The 9,308-nt window shown below is 41.4% G+C and overlaps 1 long non-coding RNA gene across 1 annotated transcript; it reads right to left on the bottom strand.

The window, feature by feature from the left end:
• Positions 1-5,900: 5,900 nt before the first annotated feature.
• LOC134359112 (uncharacterized) lies at positions 5,901-9,049 on the bottom strand. The gene is made up of 3 exons (XR_010021051.1): positions 8,847-9,049; positions 8,726-8,759; positions 5,901-6,019 (listed from the first exon to the last, which is right to left on the bottom strand). It is a non-coding gene; the product is annotated as an uncharacterized LOC134359112 (long non-coding RNA).
• Between the last annotated feature and the right edge of the window lie 259 nt (positions 9,050-9,308).

Raw genomic sequence — 9,308 nt, forward strand, 5'->3', positions numbered from 1 at the left:
CGTTATTGGAAGGATGTGATTGCTCTGCAGAGATTTCAGAGCAGACTCACTAGTATGTTGCCCAGACTAGAGGATCTTAGTTTTGGGCTTTGTTTCCCTGGAGCATAGGAGACTGAGCGGTGACTTGACTGATGTATGTACAATACATGGATGAAGTGGTTAGAATATTTTTCCCATGATGAGCTATCACCTACAAGAGAACATAGGTTTCAGATGAAAGGAAGGAGTTTTAAGGGAGATATCAGGGTAGAGTTCTTTTACACAGAAATTGATACCTGGAACTTGCAGTCTGAGGAGATAATGTCAGATATAGTATCTGTGTTGAAGAGACACTTTGATTGCAAGACCTATAAGTGGCAACAACTTATGCACCTGATGGTTGCAAATGGGATCAGTACAGACAGTTTGAAATTTATGTGATGGGCTGAATGGTCCATTGCTGTGTCATACGATTTTGCAACTCTGTGACTCAATGAATATGGAGACTCTGATAATTCACACTACTCTAAGTAGCCTCCTATACAAATTAAACACTATTTCACTGTTTCTAAGTACTGTATTCAGAAATATTCTCCATACAAAGATTAAAATTCTGTGCAAGACATCAGGATGGAAGGCACTTGCAAGGGGTCAAGCCTGTTTGCAACCCTCAAGCTGAAAACGATTGTGGCGTGAGCATATTTGCTGTCTTCTTCTCAGAATCTAAAATGACTGGGAAGTGTTTTGGCTGTAAAAATCAAGCTTACTGTCTGGTAACTTCAAAAATTGCTTGAATTTCGCTCTTGGCCATCATTCTTGGAACAAGCTCTCTGGCAGCTGTTGTTCCAATTTTTTCCAAAGTGGTAGTGGTATGTACAGAATCCCACTGGAATCCGTCTGACAGCATCAACCTCTGTGGCAATGAAAACTAGGTTGGAACTATAAAGAAAATGAATCTGTTGCAATGAGGCATTGATGCTAATTCTGGATTCCACTAAAGAACAAATGTCACCACAACTCAGAGCAAGTGAAATAGTAGTGGATAAGTGAGGCTTATCTCTGGAAGGCACCAGACCAGAGACAAGGAGAAGAAACAGGGGATTGAATATTCTGAAGTTTTACTTCATTGGTCTCGGTGATGGGGAAGTACTTTTGCAAGGGCCTTGGGGAGGAGACCAGATAGACAAGTTGCATTCTCATAAGGATAAATTCTTGGTGGTCTATGGAATAAGCAAGCTGATAAATAACACTTATTTTTGCATCTTTTACTGCCAAGGAATGAAATCATTTTGTCTGCTTGAGATGGTACAATCGGAAACTCACCATGTGGGAAATTGCCTGCTTCAAACAAATAATTGCTCTGTCAGTCATGGAGAAAAGAAAATTGGAGACTGAGTCACCCACTGCCACTGCAGAGCTGGCATCGAAGTTGTTCCTTTTGGTTGGACTGTCATGTGGTGCTAACAATTGATACTTAGATTCAATGTGTAATTCTACAAACTGAGCATATAAATCTGCATCTGCCAAACTATTAATTTACACATCACTCAACACTGATCCAATTAAAAGGGATTGGCAATGTGAAGGATATGTTACCGTTCTGCTGACTAACTAATAAGAACTAACTGATGAAAACGATTCCTATGGTGGAACAGACAGACCAAAAGGCTAATCTACATTGTTCCCCATTAATTTATTTCAGATAGATAGAGCTGAGTGCCACCAGGCAGCTTGGTAGCAAAGCAGATATTAATTTCATGTGGTTGTCACTGGTAGCAGCACTTGAACAAATACTGAGAGGTGATTGGAAGAATACCCTGAAAATCTTTAGGAACACTGTGGTGTCAGCAAGAACATTTCTATTCTTTCTGGTAAGAAATATGTCATCAGTTAGGCCTCGTAGACCAAAATACTATGAATATAGCTGGATCAGAATCGGTAAAAATCAGGCTGTCCGACTTCTGAGAAACATCCTAAAGTAGACACGTGGCATGTGGCCCCTCAGTGACGTGAGCTAGGGAAAAAGAATTCAGTGCATCCAATTATCCTGCACCTAGCTCACTGACTAGATAGATAATCTGCTTCCTGCAGCCTGGACTTCTCTTTTTTTGGTGGGCTGCATTGAGAGATGCCCCACAAATGAAAGCAGCTCTCAGACTATGAGTAGGTTCTGGTGTTTATACAAACCTTTTCAATTCTTTTAAATGACCTCGAAACATACTTAACTTATATATATTCCCTGGGAGGCTTCTTCATAGACTTCCCCAGTTACCTTCCCACTTAACTTGTATCCTCAGCATCTTTAGTACCTATAGCTTGATGCTTTCATCCAAAGTATTTATATAAATAAAAGGTATCAATCGTTGTGGCACACTGATAAATGTAGACAAGTGGATAAAGTTCCATCTATGCCCACCCTCTGTTTCCTGTTAGCCAACCAAACTCTTGTTCATGCCATTATGATACTTCCTGCATCATTAACTTTAAGTGTACTCACATTCTAGCCCCTCTTCTCAGGGGTTAAAAGACTTAGTGGTGAAACCAGTGTCACAAACATCAAACTGTAGGGTAACGTAATTGGGAGAAATGTACATAATTCATAACCACCGACACTGAGTTGGGGTTTGGCTTTAAGAGTCTGGTCTCACGTGATGACGTTATTATGTAAGAGGTTTTTAGCGCGCATTTGTTGTGTAGGTTTTGGAGTTCAATAAAATGTGTTATGGGTATTGTTAAAGGGGGACTAATTTCCAAGTGAGAAACTCTTAAGAAAAGAATTAAGAACTGTGGGATTGAACTTCAGTGAGATTCCCCAACTATTCTAGACTCTGCCCAATGCTTTGTTACATCGAAGCTAAACTAAAAGAGAATTGGTTGAGTATGATAGGTTACTGCTCTGATGCTGCCTCTTTTCGACCTTTATCAAGTTTGAACTTCACTTCTTTGTTATGTGAGGTTACTATATTATAAGATCACAAGATGGTTATAGATAAATAAGACTATTGAACTTGAGCTTATTAAATGACTCCATAGAACCCTGTAATATCTCAGCCCCTCCAATTAATGGATCTGATTCCAGAGTTTGGAATCATAGATGTGCTATTGGGTTAACAAGATGCCATTTGGCCTATTGAATCTATGCTGGTCCCAAGTAGACAATTCATCCTTATACTCTTTCCCCATACCCCACCAGGTCATTCTCTCTCATGTGTCTAACTCCCTTTTGAGGATACTGTTTCCAGCACCCCAAAGGCAATAACCACAAAAGCATCCTGAGAAAAAAAAGGTGTTTATTCAAATATTTCTTTAGATTATGAGAACACTCAATCCTCTTTTATTGTCATTTAGAAATGCATACATGCATTAAGAAATGATACAATGTTTCTCCGGAGTGATATCACAGAAAACAGGACAAACCAAAGACTAACACCGACAGAACTACATAATTATAACATATAGTTACAGCAGTGCAAAGCAATACCATAATTTAATGATAAACAAACCATGGGCACGGTAAAAAAAAAAATCTCAAAGTCCCCGAGTCGATCAACTCCCAATCGTCCCCGATAGCAGGCGGCAAAAGGGAGAAACTCCCTGCCATAAACCTCCAGGCACCATCAACTTGCCGATGCCTTGGAAGCAGCCGACCACAGCCGACACTGAGTCCTTCTGTCCAAAAACTTCGAGCCTCTGACCAGCCCCTCCGATACAGCCTCCTGAGCACCTTTGACCTAGCCGTGGCCGCTGAAGCAAGCAAAGCCAAGGATTTGGGTCCTTCTGCTCCGGAGATTCCAGTTACCACACAGTAGCAGTGGCAGCGAAGCAAACATTCCAGAAGTTTTCCAGATGTTCCTCTGTACTCTCACGTCTGTCTCCATCAAATCAGAATTTCTTGTACTTTTATCCATAAATTTACAACTCTGTCCCATTATCCTTGAATCATTTATTAATGGGAATGGCTTCCCTTGACCTAATCTACCTAAATCTGCCATACTCTTGTACATGTCTATCAAATCTCTTCTCAACCTTTCTTAGACCAATAATATCTAATTCCTGGAACAGATCTATTAAGGATATAATCTGTGCTAATGAAAGAAATTATGTACCAAATCTATCTTCTTTTTCTCTGAATCCCACATTGATTTTAATCTTCAAGCAGTGGCCAGTAAATTAAAGGAACCACATCTTATATTCCACCTGAGTCACCTGCAACCGAGCAACATGAATGAAGATTCAGCTTCTGCTACCTGCTTCCCCTTTGTTCCTTTTCTCTTTTCTCACTCCTCCTGATCAACCTGACCTTATCACCATAACTATTTACCCCCACCTCCTCCCTCCATTTCCTCTCCCCACCTCTTTCCCTTTATTTCATTCTCCTCCTTCCACCCATCACCTTCTAGCTTCTGATGCTTTTGACACTCTCCGTTGGCCTGCCAGCCCTCCTCAAATGGATCCTCCCATTGCCTACCAGCTTTTGATCTACCCCTTCTTGGCACTTATTTTTTTACTGCCTACTTTCCTCCATCTTTTGGGGCAGGTGTAGGCTCTCGACCTGAAAAGCTGACTATCTGTTTCCACCCATAGATGCAGTCTGACCTGATAGTCCTCCAGCACTTTGTGTGTTGCTCCAGATTTTAGAAACTGCACTCTCTTCTGTACCCAGCACGATCACTTGCTAGAAATTCTATGTAATTGCAAACCCATTATTCTATAAAAATCAGAGTACAAGTAATAAGTAACCACAATAGAAATGCGCCTAGCAGTAGACTGAATTTGCTGATGCCAACACATTAAAATGTGAACTCCTGCCAAAACTTGTCACGTATCTTGAGCCAAGGCTCAGATCCATTTACAATGAGAGTTATAGTGAGAAATACAACTTTAGGTTTTCAATGGAAGTGCAGAAAATGAGAAGTGAACTAGAACATGGTTCTTCTGTATATGACACATTTTTCACTTTATCATATACACTTAGTGACCACTTTATTAGATACAGGAGTTGGATCCAGTGAGGCTCTCTGCTGCTGTAGCCCATCTGCTTCAAAGTTCGATGGGTAGTTCATTCAGAGATGCTCTCCTGCACACCACTGTTGCAATGCATGCTCCCTCAATTTCCCTCAGGGTCAATAAAGTATGACTATGACTATGACTATTTGAGTTACTGTCTCCTTCCTGTAGGCTTGAACTAGTCAGGCCATTCTCCCCTGATCTATCTCATTAACAAGCCATTTTTCCCCGCTGAACTGCTGCTCACTGGATTTTTTTCTTATTTGTTTTTTGCACCATTCTCTGTAAACTCCAGAGACTGTGTGAAAATCACAGGAAATCAGCAGTTTCTCTGATACTCAAACCACCCGGTCTGGCACAAACAATCATTCCACAGTTAAAGTTACTCGGATCACATTTCTTTCCCATTCTGATATTTGGTATGAACAGCAACTGAACCTCTTGACCATGTCTGTGTGCTTTTATGCATTGTGTTGCTGCTACATGATTGGCTGATTAGATATTTGCATTAGTGAACAGGTGTACCCAGTAAAGTGGCCACTGAGTGTACCATGGTACTTTCCAATATAATGGGATAAGTGCCAGAAATTTTCAAAATTAATAAGATTTTGCTGAAGGAACATAATTTTGGCTCCATTACCTCCATCAGATGCCAATTTTATATGTTGATTACACTTTGTGTGAAGTGTTCAATAATTCAATACTCTGAACTTTTTCCAATATACATGCTTCCAAATTTACCTTTATATGCTTATCTATTATGTTACTATCTTAATGGGTTCATTTTTTTCCAATTGCCTTCTTTTGCAACATAGCAGCTAAATTCTCCTCCCAATTGAGTCCTAGGGTCATAGGGCTTAGCTGTGTAAATATCATCTATACCTCATTAAAATCCATAGTAAATGTATTATCAAAGTACATATATGTAATCATATACTATCCTGAGATTCATTCACAGTAAATATAAAAAATACAACAGAATCAATGAAAAATACACACAGTAAAGACAGACAAACAACCCATACGCAAAATTCTGCAAATACAAAGAAAAAATATAATAGTAATAATAACAATAATATGCAGAACATTAAACACAAAGAAAGGAGCACTAGAGCTAATAGAATACAAAACAGAGCAGCAGGATATAATACAATCAATGGATGAATATGAAGCATAAGTATCTGGGTTATCAATGAGCGAAGAAAATAGATCATAGTGTGATAAACACAGAACATAGAACATAGAACATAGAATAGTACAGCACAGTACAGGCCCTTTGGCCCACAATGTTGTGCCGACCCTCAAACCCTGCCTCCCATATAGGCCCCCACCTTAAATTCCTCCATATACCTGTCTAGTAGTCTCTTAAACTTCACTAGTGTATCTGCCTCCACCACTGACTCAGGCAGTGCATTCCATGCACCAACCACTCTCTGAGTAAAAAACTTTCCTCTAATATCCCCCTTGAACTTCCCACCCCTTACCTTAAAACCATGTCCTCTTGTATTGAGCAGTGGTACTCTGGGAAAGAGGCACTGGCTATCCACTCTATCTATTCCTCTTATTATCTTGTACACCTCTATCATGTCTCCTCTCATCCTCCTTCTCTCCAAAGAGTAAACCCCTAGCTTCCTTAATCTCTGATCATAATGCATACATTCTAAACCAGGCAGCATCCTGGTAAATCTCCTCTGTACCCTTTCCAATGCTTCCACATCCTTCCTATAGTGAGGTGACCAGAACTGGACACAATACTCCAAGTGTGGCCTAACCAGAGTTTTACAGAGCTACATCATTACATCGCGACTCTTAAACTCCATCCCTCGACTTATGAAAGCTAACACCCCATAACCTTTCTTAACTACCCTATCCACCTGTGAGGCAACTTTCAGGGATCTGTGGATATGTACCCCGAGATCCCTCTGCTCCTCCACACTACCAAGTATCCTGCCATTTACATTGTACTCTGCCTTGGAGTTTGTCCTTCCAAAGTGTACCACCTCACACTTCTCCAGGTTGAACTCCATCTGCTACTTCTCAGCCCACTTCTGCATCCTATCAATGTCTCTCTGTAATCTTTGACAATCCTCTACACTATCTACAACACCACCAACCTTTGTGTCGTCTGCAAACTTGCCAACCCACCCTTCTACCCCCACATCCAGGTCATTAATAAAAATCACGAAAAGTAGAGGTCCCAGAACAGATCCTTGTGGGACACCACTAGTCACAATCCTCCAATCTGAATGTACTCCCTCCACCACCACCCTCTGCCTCCTGCAGGCAAGCCAATTCTGAATCCACCTGGTAAAACTTCCCTGGATCCCATGCCTTCTAACTTTCTGAATAAGCCTACTGTGTGGAACCTTGTCAAATGCCTTACTAAAATCCATATAGATCACATCCACTGCACTACCCTCATCTATATGCCTGGTCACCTCCTCAAAGAACTCTATCAGGCTAGTTAGACACGATCTGCCCTTCACAAAGCCATGCTGACTGTCCCTGATCAGATCATGATTCTCTAAATGCTTATAGATCCTATCACTAAGAATCTTTTCCTACAGCTTTCCCACCACAGACGTAAGGCTCACTGGTCTATAATTACCCAGACTATCCCTACTACCTTTTTTGAACAAGGGAACAACATTCACCTCCCTCCAATCCTCCGGTACTATTCCCGTGGACAACGAGGACATGAAGATCCTAGCCAGCGGCTCAGCAATCTCTTCTCTCGCCTCGTGGAGCAGCCGGGGGAATATTCCGTCAGGCCCCGGGGATTTATCTGTCCTAATGTATTTTAACAACTCCAACACCTCCTCTCCCTTAATATCAGCATGCTCCAGAACATCAACCTCATTCATATTGTCCTCACCATCATCAAGTTCCCACTCATTGGTGAATATCGAAGAGAAGTATTCATTGAGGACCTCGCTCACTTCCACAGCCTCCAGGCACATCTTCCCACCTTTATCTCTAATCGGTTCTACCTTCACTCCTGTCATCCTTTTTTTCTTCACATAATTGAAGAATGCCTTGGGGTTTTCCTTTACCCTACTCACCAAGGCCTTCTCATGCCCCCTTCTTGCTCTTCTCAGCCCCTTCTTAAGCTCCTTTCTTGCTTCCCTATATTCCTCAATAGACCCATCTGATCCTTGCTTCCTAAACCTCATGTATGCTGCCTTCTTCCTCCTGACTAGATTTTCCACCTCACTTGTCACCCATGGTTCCTTCACCCTACCATTCTTTATCTTCCTCACTGGGACAAATTTATCCATTACATCCCGCAGAGATCCCTAAACATCGACCACATGTCCATAGTACATTTCCCTGCAAATACATCATCCCAATTCACACCCGCAAGTTCTAGCCTTATTGCCTCATAATTTGCCTTTCCCCAATTAAAAATTTTCCTGTCCTCTTTGATTCTATCCTTTTCCATGATAATTATAAAGGCCAGGGAGCGGTGGTCACTGTCCCCCAGATGCTCACCCACTGAGAGATCTGTGACCTGACCCGGTTCATTACCTAGTACTAGATCTAGTATGGCATTCCCCCTGGTCGGCCTGTCCACATACTGTGACAGGAATCCATCCTGGACACACTTAACAAATTCTGCCCCATCTAAACCCTTGGAACTAAAGAAAAAACTTTTGACAGAATTTACTTCAAGGCTTACGAAAATCTGCCAGAGTTCAACTGTAAAAATACAATAAAGGCAATAAACACATTTGCTTACCCAAAGTGACATAATATCTTGGTGTGAAACCGATCTAGAAAATTGAAAAGAAAAATAAGAACTGAAATGACCAATTTCAGAGAACATTAAGTACACTTAAATGCATTTAGATTAACACGACCTTGTGTGTTGGCACGTGGTCAAGTGGTTAAGGGGTCGGTCTGGTGATCTGAAGGTCGCTAGTTTGAGCCTCAGCTGAGGCTTTGTCCTTGAGCAAGGCACTTAACCACACATTGCTCTGCGACGACAAGCTGTATGGGCCCTAGTGCCCTTCCCTTGGACAACATCGGTGGCGTGGAGAGACTTGCAGTATGGGCAACTGCTGGTCTTCCATACAACCTTGCCCAGGCCTGCGCCCCAGAAACCTTCCAAGGCGCAAATCCATGGTCTCACGAGACTAACGGATGCCTATAATAACACTACCTAGGACATAAGGAAGAAGAGGAGTAATAGATATTAAAAAATTACACAACGGGTCAGATTTAACTTCTAAGTATATATTTTCATCAATGAAAATAAGCACTCCACATGAGCATATGCAATTGTGATAAGAAGAATACAGCACCACACTTAAATGAGAGCA

Source organism: Mobula hypostoma, chromosome 1, assembly GCF_963921235.1.
Source record: "Mobula hypostoma chromosome 1, sMobHyp1.1, whole genome shotgun sequence".
In the NCBI taxonomy this organism is placed as follows: domain Eukaryota; kingdom Metazoa; phylum Chordata; class Chondrichthyes; order Myliobatiformes; family Myliobatidae; genus Mobula; species Mobula hypostoma.